The following is a 23,004-nucleotide window of genomic DNA, read 5'->3' on the forward strand; positions in this document are numbered from 1 at the left end:
GAGAGAGAGAGAGAGAGAGAGAGAGAGAGAGAGAGAGAGAGAGAAAGTTCACAGAAGTGGGTTGAAATTTTAATGTTGTGGCTCCTCTGGAAAATTTGGTGATTTTTAAAACAACACTGTGGTAGCTTAAATGAGAAATGGCCCCCACAGGCTTATGCATTTGAACACTTGCCCCTCAGTTGATGGTGTCCATTGCGGGAGGTTACGGAACCATCAGGAGGCATAGCTTTACTGGATGAAATATGTTCCTCGGTTTGACAATATATAGCCTATGCCTACCTGTTCTCTCCCTTTGCTTCCTATGTGTGCCATGGGCTAACTCCTGAAGCCATGTCATGCCTCCCCTGCCATTTGTAGACTCTAGTATTAGTCAGTGTTATCTAGAATAGTAGAACATATAGAATGAATCTCTCTCTCTCTCTCTCTCTCTCTCTCTCTATATATATATATATATATATATATATATATATATATATATCCCAATAAATCACGTGTGTGTGTGTGTCTTTGAGTAATCCAACAATGACAGGTACAGAAAGCTCAAGTATCAATAAGTATCAATAAATTATTCAGTCCACATGTATAGATGTCTCGGCTGGTCTTCAGTAGATGTTGGAACTCCGAAAAAGTAGGTCCTAATGCCAGTGGAAGAATAGAATTGCTAGCAAAATGAGAGCAAGCAGGCAAAGAACAAAACCTTCCTGTTTCCATGTAGGATTCCAGCAGAAGGTGTGGCCTGGATTAAAAGTTTGTCTTCCTACTTCAAAGGTCTGAGTCAAAGGTGTGTGGTTTTCTATCTCAAAAGTTTGGACTAGATGTTGATTTACCCACTTCAAATCATGAGAAACCTCTCTCACAGGTGTGTCCTCCAATTCTGAATTATAGCTCATTCCAGATGTAGTCAAATTGACAAACAAGAATAGCTATCACAACTCTATCCCATGGGAAACAATGTCTAAAATAATTTCTTTCTCCCATAATTTTCTTTTAGTCATGGTGTTTCATCACAAAAAAGTAACTAATGCAAATACAGAAAGAAAGGCTGATATGTAATTAATAGGAGTGATTTCAAAATTGCAAATAATAAAAACCAAAGCATCAAGAAGTCAAGTTTAGCATGTATAAAACGAATAAGTGATGCATTATGACCAGAGGCGATTGGGGCTAATGACTTGAAGCTTGATTTGATATTTTTTAAATCAGTCCATAATTCATCACAATAGATGTAAAAAAAAAGCATGAAAAGAAATCAATTCTCAAAAAATGATGTTCTGGCATAAGCAATTTAGGGACTTTCAGCTTTGGTTTTAATATGTTGAGCTTGGTAATTAGCCTTCTCATCCTCATAGGGAAAAGTCCACTGAGCTGAAAAGACTTTTCTTAGATACTTGGAAAAAGTCGAGGTCAACTGTCTCAAAGTATTCCCAGAAGGCAAATACTTTATGTAGAAATGACCAAAGAGCTATCCAGAGCCAAAGGAATAATACAAAACATTCCTAGAACCAATAAGCAATTATAGCAAGGCTCTAGGACACAATGTTAATATTAAAAAAAATCAATTGCTTTTTTATAAAACTGAAATTTAAAAATAGCATTTATATTAGTTGTCCTAGTTAGGTTTCTATTGTTGTAATAAAACACCACAGCCTAAGGCAACCTGGAAAGAAAAGTTGTATCTCATTCCTATACCTCCCCAGTCACACTCCATCACTAAGGGAGGTAAGGGCAGGAACTCAAGGCAGGAATCAGGAGACAGGAACTGAAGCAAAATCCATGGTGGAGTGCTGCTTACTGAGCTACTCCTTGTGGCTTGCTTAGCTTGCTTTCTTATACAGCCCAAGACCATATGATAAGGAACAGCATTGTCCACAGTGAGCTGGGCCTATATCAATCATTAACTAAGAAAAAGTCCAACCGATTTGACTATAGGCAATATGATGGAGGCTTATTCTCAACTGAATTTCCAGATAACTCCAGCCTGTGTCAAGTTTATGAAAATGAAAAAACTCATAATATTAGTATTCCTCAAAGTTAGATACATGATTGGTACGACAAGACACCTTGACAAGACTGCTTGGCTATGTGCACCTCTTGCCCTCTATTTAAATCTAATCCTCATGTCAGGACCCAGAAGATGGACATGAGGTCATGACTCTGTTTGTTACTTTTTCCCCAATGTAACCACACAGAATAAAACTCTTTCTTTTTTCCACTAAAAAAAAAAAAATTAGATACGTGAAACAATAGCTCAACAATAAAATGTATACCATAATCATGTGAGGTTACAAATATCTGAGAAAGAAGTTGAAGATGTTGATGAATATAAAACAGTCTGTGTTTATCAATAAAGAGCCTCAACAATGCTAGGGACTAATACATCCTCATTTTATCTGCATATTCAATACCACTGTGACCAGAATCCCAGGAAATTATTGAAGATACCACCAACCTTTTTCTAAAAAACACACAGGAAAACAAAAATACAGACTAAAACTTATAATACCAAAAAAAAAAAAAAAGGAAAGTTGGATCACCATCCTTCTACATTCAAGCCCAACAATAAAGGCATAATAAACAGTAAGGAATAACATTGCTAAAATAAATGGAAGGTAGACCAACAGGACTGAACGGAGATACAAGGAGTCATTGGGTTCAATACATGAACCAGTGCAGCGTCTAAAAATGTTTTTCATAAATGGTTCTAAAACAATTGGATCCTTGTGCGAGAAAAGAAATGTCCACAGATTAGGTACTGTTTTGCAGTGATTAAGTCCAGATGCAATGTGAACTGAAATGCAAACTGAGAAAGTGTAAAACTAGGTGATAACACAGAATACAACCTGGGCGACTTCTCAGAAGCAGTTTCAAAGCGTAATCCATGAAAGAAATCAACTGGCATTTTGAATGTCATTACTTTATTCTATGAAAAAGACTTTTAAGGGAATGAAATTGTAAACCATGCAAAAAAAAAAATTGATGAAGGAGTTGAGTTGGAAATATACAAATGCCCCGTATGGAAACAAGAAACATAAACAAGAATGTTGCTGTCGTCACAATTTTTCTTTAAATGCTATATCTTATTGTGCAAGTACTCTATGGAATTATTAAAAATATAAATAACACACAGACTATACTACATAGTTGACTTTTTTGAGAATTAAAAGTTTTCATTGTCAGAAAGGAAGCACAATAGCAAAATCATTGATAAAAATGACGTTTTAGAAAACATCAGAAAATTGACAAACTTGGCAAGCCTTGGAAAGAAAAGTCACAGATGACCAACGAGTCTAAGTAAAGCAGGGAACACCACTTCAGAGCCTACAGACAGCAAAAACATCACAAGAGATGGTGAAACCACAGGCATGATGTAGAATACACAGGCCTGACTGAAGTACTTCTCAACAAAACATAAGCTACATAAATTCTTGATACTTTTCAAGAATGGAGGCAATTTTTCTAGTTAAAAGATAATTTTTCCTCCCTTGAGTGCGTTTGTTTCTTTATCCAAAGTCAGGTGAAGATAACTCTGGGTTTGTCTATTCTGTACTGTTGATCTCTGTATGGGTCCCTCTAACAATATCACATGACCTTTCTTACTGTAGTTATTTAGTGAGTCTTGAAATCTGTTTTATTATTGGTTTATCATTTTTATTTTTTCCTTTTCAAAATTTGTTTTAGCTACCATAGCTAATTTGTCTCATTTTATTCTGGAATAATTTTTTTTCTGTAACTACAAAAATTTATGAAGGCATTTTGATAGAAGTAAGTTAAAACTCCTATGTTCACTTGTAGAGAAATTGATGTTTATATTGTGTTCAACTTTATGAAATACACACCTTATACATGTTTGTTGAATTTATACCTAAGAATTTCCATTCTCTTTTAAAAATGATTATAAATGCTATGCTCTTTTTTTTTTACCTTCAGTGTCTGTATGTTCATTTATAATATACAGTAATGGAATTGATTTCATATTCATGATGGATTTTATAACCTTTTTCATTTGGTTTCCATACAATCCAGGAGAATGGATCATCATTTCTTCTTGATGAGAATTTGTTTGCCCCAGATGACCTCTGCCTTGCAGGTAACCATATAACTGTTGTTATTGTAAACGTCATGGTTTGTTACCAAGACTCCATAGAAAACATGGTGATGACTCATTTTTATTATTGTCAGCACTGTTAGCTTTGGTCACTGAGAATGGTGTTATTAGATTCCTCTTACCAGACAGTAGGGATAAACGGTCTGATCCCCAGTTATCCTTTCTTGTATGAGGACTGGTGAGTTACAGTTCTTTTTTTGTGATGCTGGTATTGCCAGGACACTTCTCTTGTCACTTTCTCACATAGCAGATTGCTCCTTTCGTAGTCCTTTGGTTGGAGACTGTAGATTTTTGCTTCACTTTGGTTGCTTTTGTTGGTTCCTGCTGGAGTTTCTGAGTCATTAACTTTAGGTCAATGTCTGGGGCTAAAAAAATTCCTAACAACTTGGCTTTATCAAGCTAATCATTAATAGTCTCACTGTGATTCTTTTCTAGAAAATAATCTACTACTACCATATCTCAATATTGGGATTCTATGACATTCATTAAACATTTTCAAATGAAAGCTTATGGAACATTTTATTCATCAATATGTGCATAATCTACCTACTGTCTCCATTACGGGATCTCTCTCTATATTATATACGGGACTTAAGATATAGTTAACTTTGTTTTTACAGAATCATTTGAAAGGTTTCAAAATCTTATTTTGACATAACCCAAAGAAAGCAAATAGTGTGTGCTAGACTGTATCCTTCATAAGCTGAGCATATGAGTATTTGTTTATAGTCTCAGAACTTTAGCAATTGAGGCAGGAGGACCAGTATTTCAAAGAAGTCATAGCTATATAATAAGTTTGAGTCTAGCCTGGGCCGTATGAGACTACAAAGTAATTTATGCTCCATATTGCTTTATCTATGCAGCATTGCAAATGATGCAATATATATTGATAAGTTAAAAAGTATACTTAGGATTTTTTGCAATGTCAGAATATCTGTTAATAAAACATATTCAAAAGTCTGAAGGGAAATGTTGCAAATGTTATTTTAGGCCTGAATTAATAACCATACTTAATGAATACTTGAAGTCCTTAATTTGGAGAATGTCAATGAATAGATTATATAGCCATTTAAAAGCAGAGTTATTAGGTAAAGTGCACTTAATATCTTTCAACATTATGAATTATTTAATGCCATGGGAAAAAAGACTCAGATTCCATGGTCAGTTGTGTCAAATATTTACCCTAAATAGCAGCGTATTCCAGTTATTTCAATTATTTCTGAAAATCAAATCTTTAATTTTTCCTCCAAAACTTCTATATTCAAAATCACAGAAAAATTAACTTTATAATGGCCAAAAAATGGAGAATGTGGTGACAAATACTACATTTTTGGAAACTAATGTATTCTAAAGTATCACCTCGTTATTTTATTACATTTACATAGTGTTAATTAGTTGTGTGTGTGAGCGTGTGTGCCTACAAGTGCCACTGTATAAGTGTTGAGGGTAGAGAATACCTGCAGGTGTTTTATTTAACAAACTATGTCATCTGGGAGCAACGTTGTCTGCCCATGCATACTATCTTCATTCAACTGCTTTTAATAAAAGGTATACATATATATACAATATTAATCAGCTATAAAAATAAATATGATCATTAAACTGGCTGGGAAACGGATAGAACTAGAAAGTAGTATACTGTGTGAGGTCACTCAGAAAGATAAACACCACATGTTCTCATATATAGATCTCAGCTTCAAGTATTTTACGTGTTTAACATGGATTACACGGGAAAGTCAGGAAATCAGAATGGGTCATTGGTGACGGGAATTCCATAAGGTAGAGGAAAAAGGTAGCATATAAGTAAGATGAATTGGAGGGGGAGATGGGAGGCAGGAAGTTTGGAACAGAATAGGAAGGGGGCATGGGAAAACAGGAGTGTGGGAATCCATGCAGCTGAAATGAACAGTGTATGAGAAGGCTATTTAGAAACCTGCAATCTTGTAACTCAAGTAACACATGGTAACATGAGATAGAAGGAGTGAATAAACAGGGGTTGAAGAATGGCATTAACAGATTGAGGGAAGATGGACGAGGGATAAAGGAGAGGAAGGGATAGGAACAGGTTGACTACAACACAAGACATATGAAGCAGCCTTGCAGAAATCCTCTAATTTGTAAGCTAACCATTTGCTTTTTTCTCAGCTTACATATTATTGACTTTACATTTTTAAAAGTGCCAACTATGGAAAAAACAATGAAAACTTTTTTTTAGAGGCTGCAAAGAGTAAAATCTCACATTTAATATGCAGTCTCCAGAATGCTCTTAGAAAGCTCTATTAGATAGCAATCCATCTGTACATTTGGTTAGATCTTCAAAAGCCAGATGATGTCGTATTTTTAATTAGAAAAAAAATAGACCCCAATCAGTTTTTAGTTTTGTTCTATTAGGAAACATACACACTGTACTTGTACCACTATCACTCAGAATGGATCAGTGGCCAGTTGGTAAGCAAGAAAAAAACCACAGTCAGAGGCTACTTTCCTGTTCACTCATGTATTGCTTCAAGGTTCAAACATAAATGTTCAAGTGTTGAGGTTTGATCCAGCATCAATTTGCAACCTGTAAAGGCTTAACCCTCTCAACTACCACTCTCAATGGTAGGTTTAAGTTCTTTAGACTTGATGTTCCCTAAGGCTGAGACAGTAAGGAAAAGCAAAAAGTTAACACCAATCGAACATACAACAAACAAACAGCAGAAAACCACCGCCACCATCACTATCAATGATAAAAACCAGTACCAACAACAACAACAACAACAAAAATGAAGGAACAAACAAAGCAAAACAAAAACAATAACAAAAACAAACTAAAAAGATCCTGTAAATCCATAAATGGGACAATGAACTGGGCAGATGTTAGTACCACCCCCTAGCCCCAGCCCCAATTCACTTATCTTACAGAAAAATGCAGTGGAGCTCTTCTGAGATGCCATCCCACTATTTCCAGAATGGCTGTCATCAAGAAACAAATGACGACAAATATAATGAGAACACAGGGAAAGAGGTAAGCTTGATGGTTTGGTGATACTGCCACCATGAAAATCTGTGTGGCTACTCCTCACACAACAAAAAAAAATAGAAGGACCACCACATTTTGTGTCTGTATCACCCTTTGGCATCTGACCTAGACTCTATATCCTACCTCAGAAACTTGTGTATCCACCAGTGCTCTCTTTACAGTAGTAAGGAACTAGAAGCAGTGAAGATGTCTGTGAAAAGATGAATAGATAAAAATGTGGTAGCTATACACAGTAGAAATTGTTTCTTCTATAAGGAGCAATGAAACGGGGAAAAGACAGAACTGGAAACACAATCAGCAAGATAACCCAGACTCAGAAAGACAAATACTGCAAACTCTTCCTTATGCATGAATCCTAGTTCTGATAACTGTGTGTATCTAGGTGAGGGAAATGTGTATTCTGGTCAGAAAGATAGAAAGAGGCACATGAGACAAGAAAAGAGAGGCTTCATGGGAGAGGATGGGAAACAATAGAATGCAAGATGAGAATGTTGAAGTTAAATAGTGAATACTAGGTGGAAGGGTACATGGAGAAAGGGGATGCAAGCAGATTTAAGAGCAGACGAGTGCATCAAAACTAAGCGAGTAAGAGTATTCCAGAGGGATAGTCTTTCACTTTAAATGCTATTAAAATGCCTGAGACACTGAATCTATCTACTCTACCATTAGTATTATTGTTGGAAAAGTTTTCAATTTCATTGAATATTTGCCTCTCTGACTTTGAAGATGATGTGCTATAAGACTCTATGAGGGTACCTTCACTGATATCCTGGTAGGACTGTATTAGGGACTCATCATGGAGCGTACACACTTTGAACAAATCTTCGTTAACGGAACTTACAAGTAGTTCCTTCCCCAAGCTAGGAAGTACTACTGGGTTGGACCCATGCTCTTCCAGAACTGTTGGAAATCTCACAAGTTTAGACTTTATAGTGTTTAAATACTTAAAATTCTGTGATTTTACCCTAAGAGTTGAAATTGAAAATCAATTACTTTTGTACAAAATTTGCATTGCTTGAAAAGGGGGAAATCTATAGATGTAATAAAAACCAAATGCATAATGTATATTTTGATATAAGCCCAGGCATATGCTATATTCTTCATTGATTTCTGTACAAAGAGAAAAATAAACAGTAAAATGCTTCCTTTTGGCTTGAATTGGAGGATTTCATGGGAAGCAGTGTGGTCCGGTGCGAAGAGAAATAAAGAAGAACAGAAGTTAAAGTGTCATATAATCAGCAAGTGAACTCAAATGAACTCAGAATATAAAGAGACCCAGGGAAGACCACAAAAACAGATTTACGTGGAAAACGTAGATGGAGCGAGAGTCTGAGGAGCCCATGACATAATGGACTAATCGTGAAGTTTTGTTTTGTTTTTGTATTTGCTTTTCTTGCAGACAGTAAAACATTTTTTATTTATGGGAAAACCTGTCTCAGTCATTACCTGAGGTAAACTCTAAGCGCCTGTAGGAGAGGGAGGGGTTATATAATAGCAGTTCTAAGTCAACAAGATCTTAACATTTGTGTACATTATCTAAGAAAAAGTTCATCATGTCCCCATGGGATATAACATGTCACTTTTTCTCAAAAAATCATACATGTGTGTGTGTGTACATGTATATGTGTGTATATATGTCTCTGTGTATATATGAGTGTGTATGTTTGTGTGTGCGTGTACATGTATACCTGTGCATATATGTCTCTGTATATATGTGTGTGTTTACATGTATATGTGTGAATATGTTTCTGTGTATATGTGTGTAAGTACATGTATATGTGTATATATATGTCTCTGCGTATATATGAGTGTGTGTTTGTGTGTGTGTGTACATGTATATGTGTGTATATACATCTCTGTGTCTATGTCTGTGTACATGTATATGTGTGAATATATATCTCTGTGTGTTTGTGTGTGTATACATGTATATGTGCATATATATGTCTCTGTGTATATATGAGTGTGTGTGTTTGTGTGTGTACATGTATGTGTGTGTGTGTACATGTATATATGTCTCTATGTATATATGAGTGTGTATGTTTGGGTGTGCATGTACATGTATATGTGTGTATATATGTCTCTGTGTATATGTGTGTACATATATTTGTGTGTATATATGTCTCTGTGTATATATGAGTGTGTGTGTTTGTGTGTGTGAACATGTATACGTGTGTATATATGTCTGTGTGTATATGTGTGGGTGTACATGTATATGTGTGAATATATGTCTCTGTGTATATGTGAGTGTGTGTAAATGTATATGTGTTTATATATGTCTCTGTGTACATGTGTGTATGTACATGTATATGTGTGAATATATGTCTCTGTGTACATATGAGTGAGTGTGTGTGTGTGTGTGTGTGTGTGTATGTGTGTTTAAAAGTCCAGCATAGTTAGTGGGATGCAGTCCTGTGAAAATTCAAGGGCATTAGTTCTTCAATTTCCCTCAGTTTCCTTCCTATGTACTGAGGACACCACCCAGGGTTTCACACACTCAGTAAGCACTCTCCCACTGATTCTCATACTCACAGTCCTACGCCTCTACCCATCTTTTTGAGAGAGGGACTTGCAATGTAGATAAGTCAGGCTTGCAGCAAAAATCTCTCCTGGTATGACTCACGAATAGCTAGAACTATGTGTTAGTCCTCATGGCTCCACTGGCAGTCTGTTTACTCCACGGTCATTAGAAGTTACACACCAGCATTCCCTATAAAATGCATAGTTGCATCCAACATGGTATCTGGGAAGTCTGGTGAGCTCATCTCTAAGAGACAACTTCTTTTCTCCAGCTCCTGAGGGCATAACACCAACAGGAAACTCGGCTTGACTTTACATTTAAAAACACATCTCTCTTACCAGGAACAAGCAGTGATTTAAAGGCCTATTTAATTCTAATTAATTTAATGACAAAATAAATTAATGTCTATAAGGAGAAAGTTGTTAATTATGCCCTAATAATAGGGATATGTTTCACTACCCCAGATGTAGTCAGCAGCTAGCCCTGCTATGATCTTTCAAATCCCACTAGCTTTGTTGCAAGTTAGTTAGCAACTTTATTTGACTTAGGATAAACAATAGGAGTTAGGTTTTGGGATTCAATTTAAACAAACAAACACACAAACAATGACAGAAACAGAAGACAAAAAGCTACCTTGGACCCTTTCTGGTAAATAGAATCCAAACTCCCTTTCTTGAACTAAGATGTATGTAGTCATTTCTTGATTTTTTTTTCATTTCTTTTTCATGAGTTTTTATTGTTTGACCCTATACTGGTCACCTACAATTCAAAAGTAAATGAAATACTTCCAGTCAGTCATTCAGATCCAGGGTTAGGACAGGTAATACTGAGGACAGTACAACTAAGTAGCCAATGTAGAGGCAGAATTTGAGGTTCTTCAAGAGAGAAGTGACACATGACAGAAAGCAGGAAGATGATGAGGGCTAGAGTAGAGGAGAGATGTTGGAGAACATTCACCTTCCTGATGAAGTAACCCTAGAAGGGTTAGAAAACAAGGGATGAGCAGCAGTTATCTCAGGCAAAGCAGCAATCCCAAACAAAGGCAATGGACAGCATCAAGTATTCTGGAGTAAACGTGAGTCAACAAACAAGGGATGAACTTGGTGAGGGATGCATGAGCAAGCAGCCATTAATAGCCTAGCAGAGAGACTCTGTTTTCTTTCTGGCCATGATAGTAGTCTGTGGGCACATCCATCCCCAAAATTGATGAGGACGGAAAGCTAGCCTAACTCTCAATGTAGGTGGCTAAACCATGCAGTGCCAATTGCTATTCCTTTGGTAATGACTGACTTAGTAATAAGCACTAGACAAGCCCAGCCATGAGGATTGATATTACTAAATTTCACACTAAATTATGCCTCTATTTGCCAAAGACAAATACATAGTTACATTAATTATGGTTTTTCTAGAAGATGGTTTCCTATTCGTTAAGGAAAAAAAATCTTTAAGGAGAAAAAGTCTCTTTTCTCTGGACAATAAGCAGGGTGTGTAGTCTCTAGTTGCTTTGACCATTCTGTGGCCAATATTACAAGAAGCATAGAGCATCCAGACAGAGGGATCTGGATCCCTGAAAACCTAATGTAACCTTAAAACAACTTTAAAGACATGTCCTCTTTAGTTCTCTTGTTAGGTAAAGATACGGTATTCTTTACAATTGCATCAATTACAGTGGAGCATACTATGCGAAAAAGAGCAAATATTTTCTGACTGTAAGGATTTGTGATTCTTGGTGTGATGAATGATATACTTAGAAGATAAAACTATTTGCTCATCTTCATGAGCTTCATGAAGGATATTCTTGACAACATAACTCCTGGTTTTGTGATTTGCTTGGACCCAAAGTCCTGTTGGGCTGAGTGGTGGTCATGAGACTCTGGACATAAGAAGATGGCTAGGGCAAACATCTGCAAAGCAGAGAGAGCTAGATGCCTTCTAAAAATGCTAAACAACTTCAATTGCTAGCTAAGGATTTTTACAAATATATTTTAAAATGCATACAATACTTCTGTAAGTTAGGGTTGCCATTAAAAGAAAACGTGTTTTTCTTTGAATTAGACATGTTATATCTCAGTGAGTCTACAGAAGCACTCAGTTTTGTCAACCTGATTAAAACTAATTGTAATGACCCTTCAAGAAGACTTGCAGAATATTTTTGTCATCTGTATCATACTGATTAAGACTTAGGTGAGTCCACGAGAAGACAAACCCAACAGCTAGAAGGTGTGACTTTCAAGAGCATTGCTTTAATTTTTGAACATTTATATCCAGCTATTCCTGAATTCCATTTATCCTGATATAAGCCTTTTGATTGCATGAACAAAGTGTCTTTTCTTACTCACACTGATTTGCTTTGATTTGCACACTATTCACAGCTATGATGGTTACGTCTTTCAATCCTTTTGCTTGTGTTTTAATTCTTTTCACCTCACTGTAAGAATCATGTTCAAATTACAAAGAACTTATGATGTGATAGATTGACCAGCACTTGGGTAGACTTCTTTGCTTGGGTCCTTCAAGAAATACCTGTTGTATGGTATCAGGTATTTGTCTCCTTCCAGTGACTGCTCATGGAACCTGGTGATATGATTTTAACATGGGAAGCTTACACTTTTAAAACTATATGTTGTTGCTGTGCTTTAACTGTAACCTGTAGAGACTCATTCCTAGCTGTAACCCTAAACCACTTTTGTCTTTGGTGCCCTTCACAGGATGGCCATTGAACAGTGCACCCAGCTAACCTTGTTTGGTATTCTAGGAAAGAGTCCAGACACTTGCATGTAAATTGAATTCCATTTAAGATATTCTAGAGAGTTTTCTATTGACTTACATCCTACTGTGACTCTCTTAAAAAAGTGAATAATTAGTTTTTAAATTTAGATTTAGTGTGAACCTAGATTTATTTATTTTTAAACATTGAGATTACCTAAAGTAAGATCCTTTGGAGGAGAGAACTTAGCACACTTCACTTTCATTTGTTCTTTTCAACTTCATATGTTGTTGAACAGACCCATCCCTGGCTTCTTCTACATTTTATTCAACAACAGGGCACACCTTTTTTTCTCACATCATAAAATTAGTGATCTCTATACATGAAAGGCAAGTTCTTAGAACTAAGTTATACTCAGTCTGATTACACTTATCACAGCAAGAAATAATTTAGCTCACTCTCTTATGATGCCTATCTGCTGAGACTATGACTCGGTCCCATTCCACTCCTTACACATATTAGAGTACTTGAAAGTTAGTGATACCTCCAAAGTTGTAAAATACATAAAAAAAAAACCAAACAAAACAGAAGTGTATTTTTGTGGAAAACCATGGTGATGTTTAAACGCTTTTGTACTGATTGTAGGAGGTCATAGAAGTACTCACTGTCCTCTGTGTATCTGCAAGAACCAAGTTTGGAGTTATTAAAATTACATTAAAGACAACTTGCTCTTGATACTCTTGTTTTACAGTATCTGATGTGTATGTGTATGTGTTTGTGTGTTTGTGTGTTTATGTCTGTGTGTGTGTGACAACTGCTGTAACTGTGCTATCTTCAACTGCAACTGTTATGGGTCTCCAACTGTGATTTATTATATGTGGAAGATTGCAAAGAATTTTTAAAGGATAGATGGCATGCATAATATTTTGGGAACTTGATTTTTCTCAACTTCTCTAGGTTTGCTTTCTAAAATCGATTTTCATCTAAATTGAATTGGAATTTCATTGGACCTTTCTTTATTTTGAGACAGAGTCTCCTTGTGTGGTCCTAGCTGTCCTGGAACATGCTCTGTGGAACAGGCTGGCCTCAAACTCACAAGATCCACCTGTCTCTGCCTCACAAGTGCTGGGATTAAAGGTGTGCACCACCACACCAATCTGGGTCTTCTTTCTTAAAAAGAAAACAAAACAAAACAAAACTTGGATGATTTTCCATCTCATTGTTAAGTATAACCCTATGTCAGGAATGTATAATTTGAAATGGTGTTTTTGACTAGACCCTGTACCCCTCTTCTTGGTTCTGAACAAATTCCATCCCCAAAAGGAAGCACTGTTTCTTAGTAAGTTATTGGAACCGATTATACCTGGGCAAGTGCAACATCATTTTATACAGAAGAAAACTTTCTCAATTTGCTGTGTGTTCATAACCATGTCTTTATTGCTAGCAAAAACTTCTCAAACAGTCAAAAAGGAAAGGTTATATGATACAAAAGTATTAAGATATGGTTAATCCCTTGGAGATAATGGTTGAGATCATGAGCTCAAGAAAGAAATGAAACACTGTGGATTTTGATTATCAGAAAACATTGCTAAGATTAAAAAACTCAAATGCTGGCAAGGATGTGGAGAAAGAGGAACACTCCTCCATTGTTGATGGGATTGCAAGCAAGCTGGCACAACCACTCTGGACATCAGTCTGGCAGTTCCTCAGAAAATTAGACATAGGACCCAGATGCACCCAGAAGATGCTCCAACATAGAACAAAGACATATGCTCCACTATGTTCATAGCATCCTTATTTATAATAGCCAGAAGCTGGAAAGAACCCAGATGCCCTTCAACAGAGGAATGGACATGGAAAATGTGGTACATTTACACAATGGAGTATTACTCAGTTATTAAAAACTATGAATTTGAGAAATTCTTAGGCAAATGGATGGAACTAGAAAATATCATCCTGAGTGAGGTAACCCAATCATAAAAGAACACCCATGGAATTCACTCACTGATAATTGGATATTAGCCCAAAAGCTCACAATACCCAAGATACAACTCACAGACAACATGAAGATCATGAAGAAGGAAGACCAAAGTGTGGGTGCTTTGGTCCTTCTTAGAAGGAGTAATAAAATACTCAAGGGAGAAAATATGGAGACAAAGTGTGAGGCAGAAACTGAAGGAGGGGTCGTCTAGAGACTGTTTCACCTGGGTATCCATCCCATACGCAGTAACCAAAGGTAGACACTAATGTGGATACCAGGAAGTACAGGCTGACAGGAGCCTGATATAGCTGTCTCCTTAGAGGTCTGCCAGAGCCTGACATATACAGAGGCGAATGCTCACAGCTAACCATTGAACTGATCATGGGGTTCCCAATGGAGGAGCTAGAGAGAAGACTGAAGGAGCTGAAGGCATTTGTGTCCCCATGGGGAGAGCAAGAATAGCAACTAACCAGAGCTCCCAGGGTCCAAAACACCAGCCTGGGAGCATATAGGGAGGGACCCATGGCTCCAGCTGTATATGTAGGGGAGGATTGCCTTGTTGGGCATAGGTCAGAGAGGAGGTCCTTGGTCCAGTGAAGGCTGGATACCCAGTTTGGGTGAATTTGAGGGTGGAGAGGTGGGAGTGGGTGGGTGGATGAGGGAACATCCACATAGAAGCAGGAGGAGGAATGGAATATGAGGTTCCTGGGGGGGGGGGGGAGTGGGGAAAGGGGACAACATCTGAATGTAAATAAAATATTAAATAAAAATGGAAGAAAAGAAAATTATTGACTTATTTTCCTTAAGAGGAGATCTTTGACTAGAGAATAATTTTAATTAATAATATATAACCCTACCCATACCATCCTGAACGTGGCCAACTTTGTCTAATAATTCTTTAAAATGTTATTCTTTGTATCATGGAATAAACAGTATTAATTTTCTCCTCAAAGTTCTTCTTGGGAAAGTCTTGAAAGTCTTCTGCATTTGGAATGAATCCTAGTAAAGTTCTCCATATTCAATGCATATGCATTATTTGGCATTCTTGTTAAATGACAGACTCTAAATCCATATATACAGAGGTGAGATGTGGAGGAAGCTTCAGAGAATTCTTATTATTGATAATGAATAATGCCTCAGATCCATGGGACTTGTGGAAGCCTTGCTCTGGTTCATGTGTGAATGCCAACCAAGTGTACAAAAGACAAGAACTACATTTTCTCCAAATGATGATTTCAGCCTGAGCCTGCTCCCCTTCAGAGACCTACCTAGACTAACTAACTCCTCTTTCCCGTGCAGTACATCACAACAGCACTGGCATTCTGGGTTGCTTGCATGCTTAGTAGATACATCTCTGCAAGTGTGAGCCCAGCCCACCCAATCCTAGATTTCTTGTATATCTATCTATCTCTGTGTCTAACATTTTTCATTTCTTCATCTGGATCCCAGGTCCAAGCCATTTAGGATACATCACACAATTATGGGAGAAGTTGGGATTCTGCAGTCTAAAGACCACAAGAAAGATGGTTATGGTAACATTATCTTTCACTGTCTTTAGAGTACCACTCTCCTGGGTCAAATAGTCTTCCAAGGGTCAGCCACTCCTTGGGATTAGCAGTGTTGTAGTGCATGTTCCTCTGAAGCTCAGCATTTTATAGAAATGGAAGCATTTCTTCAGGACCGTTAAATGGTAAAACCTCACATGTACAAGTGAACAAGAAGTTGGAAGATTCTTGAGGACCCTTATCCCATGTATAAAAGGGAGTAAGTTGTTGGCTGTAGTAGAGGCTATGACCAGCCAAACTGCAGACAGAACAAACTATTTGGATGGTTAATCTTCCTTCAAGCTGCCTATAAACAGCATAGTGTCCTGGCATGGCAGGTTTTCAAGAATGTTGTTCTTGTTATGGTGGACTTTTCAGATCGAGCCAATGGACAGCTGCTTTTAAAGTTATCTCTTCTTCCTCCCCCTCCCCCTTCCTCCTCTTCCTCCTCCCCCTCTTCCTCTTCCTCTTCCTCCTCCTCTTCCTCATCTTTGTAATCTCCAACTCAAACTCCTATTAGTAACCTCCCCAAAACTCTTTATTTCACCAAACTGGACACTAGTACAATCATTGCTTTGGTCTCTAATGGGGTCCATTACTGTTGTGAGTAGATGAGTGATTTGTGTACCCCAAAATGTCTGTCACACAACAGGCAGAGATTGCATTATGTGGATTTTGGCCAGCATATTTTTAAGTAGGGGCAAATAGCAGGAGAAAGGAGAACAAAAGAGACTCACAAATTATGTCTTTAATCACAGCAACTGGGGAACTGGGGAAGACCAGTGAATTTCAAGTCATTCTGAGGTACAGAAGCAAGTGGCCTCATACAAAACAAACCCAGAGTGCATTAAACACATTAAAGTCATCATTCTATGCACATTTGTTTCTTTTAAAAGGGTACTTGCATGTAGGCTTTCTTGTAAAACATATTCTTTAAGGCAGATTTGGACGTACAGTTTAAGAGTCCCTGTCATAGAGGAAAGGGCTTGCTATACTAACCCTCCCTTGGGTGTCTATGATGGGGCTTAATAGAAAAATAAGTAAGCCATTGCTCAGTTGCATAAACAGACGGGTACATGGTGATCTCTACACAGCTGCAGCTATGTTTGAATTTAGAATGGCTAACCTCTGATTTTTGATTATTTATAAACTCAAAGTGACAGAAGAGGTACAGGTTTGATATTGTTCCAAGCTGTTGAGTTATTTGACATGACCAAAGGAGGAAACACATCCCTTGTCTCTCCAGGATACAAAATAATACACATGCACACTTGAAGTGATGGTCAGAGCAAATTGCACACCTTCGAGCCTTTAGTTAATGAATGCCCAGATTCTGCCCCCCTTCCGTGAATTTGTTAGATACTAAAATCTGGCTACTTTGCAGGGGTGAATCTATGCAGAGAAAGGTGTTTTACTTATTTTTTTTTATAGTTTTTAAATACAATTTTATTATGTTTTGTTTTCTGCTGAAATAATCTATTTGTCATATTTATTTTATTATTTCTTGTGTGCATTGAACATACAGCAAACAACTCATTTAACAAAGATTCTGCCTGTAGGTAGGAGGGCAGGCACAGCTATGTGACCCCCCAAATATGCTTCCACTTAATTTGTTTTTCTTCACAATTTTCAAACTACATTCTCTGTAAAAAGTGCCTCCAGGTGTGAAAACAATAAATAGAAACACAATGAATTCAAGTATCTTAAAAGGGTTTGTGGCAGTATTAAATACGAATAATAAAAACACCTGAATAGCAGAGCATTTCAATCCTATCTGTGCTCACCCCAAGTCTCCCCAGATTCTGAAAAACCTCTATTCTATTTAGCAGTCAAGCTTCCGGGAAGTGAATATAAACCAGCAAGCCTCTTGGGAATCTTATTCAGCATGATGTCTGTGAGAGAGAACTTAGGAAGAAGCAAACATGGTGTGCTTTCACTGTTAACTATGACAAGGAAGAACTGAAGACATAAGATATAGTGGATTTCTCCATGCCAGCTCACGGAACCACCATATCACCTCAGTGTTCCTTCTTGCCAGATGCAAGGGTTGCCATGTTTATCTGATATTCCTCATGGGTTTGTGGTTAGATCAAATACCACAAGAGATGTTATCATTCTATTCCTGTGTGATTGCGAACCAAAGCAGTGAAACTGGATTTTGTAAGAGCTTTAGTGTAGGATCTTGAGATGAGAGGATTACCATTAATTTTGGGTGTTTGTGTGTGTGTGTGTGGGGGGGGTGTCAGATGTAGTCACGGAGATCTATTCAAGCCAACAACAGGATCAGCATATGCAGAAAGATTCCTGTGAAGACTCCAGCCTCCATTGCCAGCCCTCAAGGCTGAGAAAAGGACCGTAAAATAAGAGAATTGGGCAGTACTTTGCATCTGGCCAGCACACGGCATAGGCCATTCCTCAGAGCCTCCAGAATGAGGAGGTGGGCTGGAGACCCCCAAGTTTAACCCTGTGATACTTCAGATCTTCATTGCTGGATATCAATGAATCTGTATTAAAGGATTACACTTGCTTTAGTTTTTTTTTTCCTAGTAGGAACAGAAAATGAGTACAGTTGCTAAAAACACGTAAACAGAATTTGAGGTAGAAATACAATGTAGAGAAACCACTACCTGCTGTTGTACAATGAAGAGATGAAGAGATGAAGTCGAGATGTATTGTTATAAAAGCAATGAAGTTTCGGTAGTGTGGGAAACTATTCATACTTAACTCTCAAGGTCACGGCCGTATCTGTCATGTTGACCAACCATGTCAAACATGGACACTAAGTCCTGTAATCAGTTAAGGGGCCACTTTAACTTAATGAGATTTCTAAGATTGTTTATAAATGAATTCAACTTTATACGTTTAGGAGATCCTCAATGGAAGTATTCATAGAAATAGCGTGGTAGGGCTAGAGGAATACTTTCATATTATTATTAATAGTTAACTCTCTCAGGCTTACTAAGTGTAACTATGCATGCATTCTGGAAGCAAAAGGACCTGGTAAAAGTCATGAAGCTAGGTAGTGGGAAACCAAGGGTTGCATGACTCGAGCTTCTCACCTCCGTGTCCAGCTTTCAGCTGTAGGCTTCTGCCATCTAATGGCAATGCTGGAAAGAGCCCAAATGAGGGTGGATAGCCAGTTCCCAAATGGGTCTCTTAGCCCTGTTGAAGGTAAGGAGGTGAGTTTACTTACTGGAGGTTTGCAGTGACTTTAAACTAAATAAAATTATTCCTAGCTCTGCAAGGGATGTTTTTTTCTTGGCAGACCATCAGGTCCCGACATTTGAAATGAGCGCTATTCTCCCAACTTTGCTTTCAACAAAAGCAGATTGACTGAATCCAGGATGTTACTGACAAATGTCGCACTGCAGAATATGGTGACATTTCAGCTTGTTTTAAAAAATAAATAAATAGAAAGCCTCTTTGTGGTCACTTAGTGCTTAGTGTGTCAATCTTTCTGAGTGTGGTTGGATATGTTTATTAAATTTGGATCAGATAGAGTAGGAAATCAAATCACACATCTGACAATCGACCAATTTTACTTATGAATTTTGTAAAAAAAAAAGGTATTTCTGAGTACCCTGAATGAGATACTTTTTAGTAGCTTACTCTGTATGGTACAGCACTGTTGCTTATCCAAAAAGTCTCCCTCCGTTGTAGTTTGAATACTGGGGAAACTTCAATTTCAGTGCTGCCATATTGAGAATAGGGATGAAGCAAAGCCTCATGGGAGATCTTTAGGTCAGGAGGCCTCAGCTTTCATGAATGGATTGAAATCCATTCATCTTGAAGTTTAGCACTGTGAAGTAGAGCTCTTGCTTTCTTGTCCTTTCCTTCCTTTCTGTGGGTTGATGCAAGGAGATATTATCAGGTTCCAGGGACTTGAGCTTGGATTTACCCATCCTTAGAACTACTAGACAGCCAGGCGGTGGTGGCACACGCCTTTAATCCCAGCACTTGGGAGGCAGAGGCAGGTGGGTTTCTGAGTTCGAGGCCAGCCTGGTCTACCGAGTGAGTTCCAGGACAGCCAGGGCTACACAGAGAAATCCTGTCTCGAAAAACCAAAAAAAGAACTACTAGGCAATGTAGTTAATAAATGACCAATCTCAGTGGCTTTGTTATAGCACCATGAAGCACAACAGCATATTTACATTTTGCTTTTGGTTTTCCTATTAATTATTTTTTAATGATTATATTTCAAAAAATATTTGCAGAAGTAGCTTGAAGATTTTCTGTCTGCTCTTCACTCAGATTCTCTGTATATTCATCATTCTTGTATCGTGATTGATTCTCTCAATACACACTTGTATATGAACACATAAGGAAAATGTATGTGTTTGTATATACGTAGAATGTATGCACATATATAAACACATACATGACTACATACATGTATAAGAATATGATTCTATACATGCATATATATATATTATGTAAAGTGCACATATTTGAACCCTTCTTTAGCTACTTGTATGAATATCTTTTACCTCTAAAGTTGTGCTTGCGTTTTCTAAAAACAAAATCGTCTCCCTTACAAGCCAGTTATGATTATCTGTCAATCAGTCAGCAAAATATTATTGATAAGACTTAGCTCTATTAAAAATTTCATTCCATTTAACAATTGTCATGCTAGTGCATATATGTATATGCACTATAGTGCATATATGTATATATATATGTATACATACATATATATGTGTATATATATATGTATATATATGCATATATATACATATATGCACTACACACACACAGGTGGCATTCTTGCCTGTACACACACACACACACACACACACACACACACATATATATATATATATATATATATATATATATATATATGCATATATCTCCAAGGTACAATCTAGGAAGACATAGTTACTTAATTGCTTTGCAGATGTTTCTGATTTTCATTTTATTTTACTCCATAAAATATTGGTTTCGTTTTGTTCTTTTTATTTTATTGACAATGAGTCTCCTTCTGTAAGTGTAGGTTATCCTCAGATTCCAGGTCCTCCTGCCTCAGCCTCCTGAGTGCCAATAGTCGATGATGGATCTAGAAGGTCACTAACTGAATATTGTGCCACAGTTCAGGCTGCCAGGGGTCTCCTACAACATGCATGTTATTTATTTGGGTGAAGAATGCCACCTTCAGGATGTTGTATGGCTCTGATTTCCTAGTATCTGTAGCTCTCTGTGATTTCTTTTCCCCACTGAAGGAATGTTCACTATGCCAGCTGTGTTAGGGGTGATGTCAGCAAGTTTTTTATTTTAATTCTTGTTAGAAATCTTGGTAATTGTTAAGAACTCTGCAGATGATCACATTAAGACTACTAACTATACTGATAATCCGATTTTCATTATACCTTTGCCAATTTACTATCTACTGACATTTTTTTGCTAGAAACAATCACTTCTTGGGAGGGCCCTATATATCTTTATGGTACTGGGTATACAGCTCAGGGCAGTGCATGTTGGAAGCAATATCTCTGCCACTGGGTACGTCTTCAGCCTATTATATGTATGTTCTTCAAGGTTACTAGTTCCATAATGGGGCAATGAATTATTTTGTCTCATGAGTTATTTCATAATTTTGCCTTGAGATTTGGTTTTATTTCACAGTCTTTGAAATTTATTTATTATTAATTTTATTAACTATCAAAAGTCTCAGAAATATTTCTTTTTCTTTTTTTTTAACTTGAAATTTTCTTCAGGAAATACATTGTCTGCCTTGATGTATAGATTTAGATTTTGGTTTACTTCTGCAATATTTTCTTAGATTATAATTATAAATATTGTTAAACTTGACTTCTTCAGGGTCCCAGACATATGGTGGTCCCTCGTTTTCCAGCCTCCATTTCTGCCCCATGTATCTTTGACTTTCCTTTTTCTAATCTTTCTTTAATGATCTTTGCTATTCTCCTAGCCATCTACAGAGACTCTGACTAAATTTCCATTTTGTAAAAATTATTCTTCATGTCTAAGCTACTTCTAACACCCACATTTCCCTTGAGTTAAATAACATTGTTTCTGGAATTTTATTGTTGATTTCTGTCTCACTATGTACATCAGGTTAGTCTAGAATTTGCTATGTATCAGACTTGCCTTAGACTTGTAACCCTCCCTCCTGCTCCCCTGGGACCGAATTTACAGGCAAGAGCCACCACACACAGCTTGCCTTGAATTTATGAATTTCTAATTCAAAGTTTTTCTCCTGTTTCTGAATGTTTGTTTGGAAATATTTAACTTGGTTTGCAATGCTATTCTACATCTTTGTCTGCCTCATATTTGGAATCGGGGTTGGGGGGAGTGAACTTAGGACAGGTGATTCTTACTATTATTAGCTCTGCTCTGTTTGGTTCTTCGGTGCTTGCTGTGAATACCATAGCCAAGTGTATTCCCTTTATTAAGTTTGCATTTGTGTTGTGGGCAGAGAAGAATACGCATGCCCAACCACATGTTGTTTGTGTTGTTCGCTTGCAAAATCTCTTCTTACACTAAATCTCCAAAAGAAATCTCTTCCTTCCAGTTTGCCTTTTATTCCTCCTTTAGAAACTGTCATTTGCATCTGCTAAAATCACGCAGCTCTAAACCCTCAACTGTGAATTCAGTGTTCTCAGGGACTAGAACCTTCTTTTGATACTTAGGCTTGCAGTGTGAACACCACCTCTTTAGAAAGATTTATTTTATGTTTATTCCGTGTGTGTGGGTGCTTTGCATGCATTCATATCTGTACACCGTGTGCCTGTAGTGCCCAAAGAAGGCATTGAGTTCACTGGAACTGGAGTTACAGATAGTTGTAAAACACCATGTAGGTGCTGGGGACTTTATTGGAAGTCCTCTGGAAGACCAGTCAGCGTTCTTAACCACTGAGCCATCTCCCAGCCCCAGATATCTTCTTTTTGACAGGAGTCAGAGAGAGAAGCTTTAAACCTAGCTCTGGTTTCCATAGTCTCCTTACCATGTACAGGGATCTTGTTTGTGGCTTGCATGTTTGAATTCCAGCTACCTTATTTGTAGCAGATTATGTTTGTTTAGTTCAAGGAGCTGTTCGTTGTAATTTGGCTGGGTTTTTATTTCTCCCGTTCCATTTATTATATATTCTTGGAGATCGGAAGATGTGATGG

The sequence above is a fragment of the Grammomys surdaster genome, unplaced genomic scaffold (genome assembly GCF_004785775.1).
Source record: "Grammomys surdaster isolate TR1022 unplaced genomic scaffold, NIH_TR_1.0 266, whole genome shotgun sequence".
Taxonomy (NCBI): Eukaryota; Metazoa; Chordata; class Mammalia; order Rodentia; family Muridae; genus Grammomys; species Grammomys surdaster.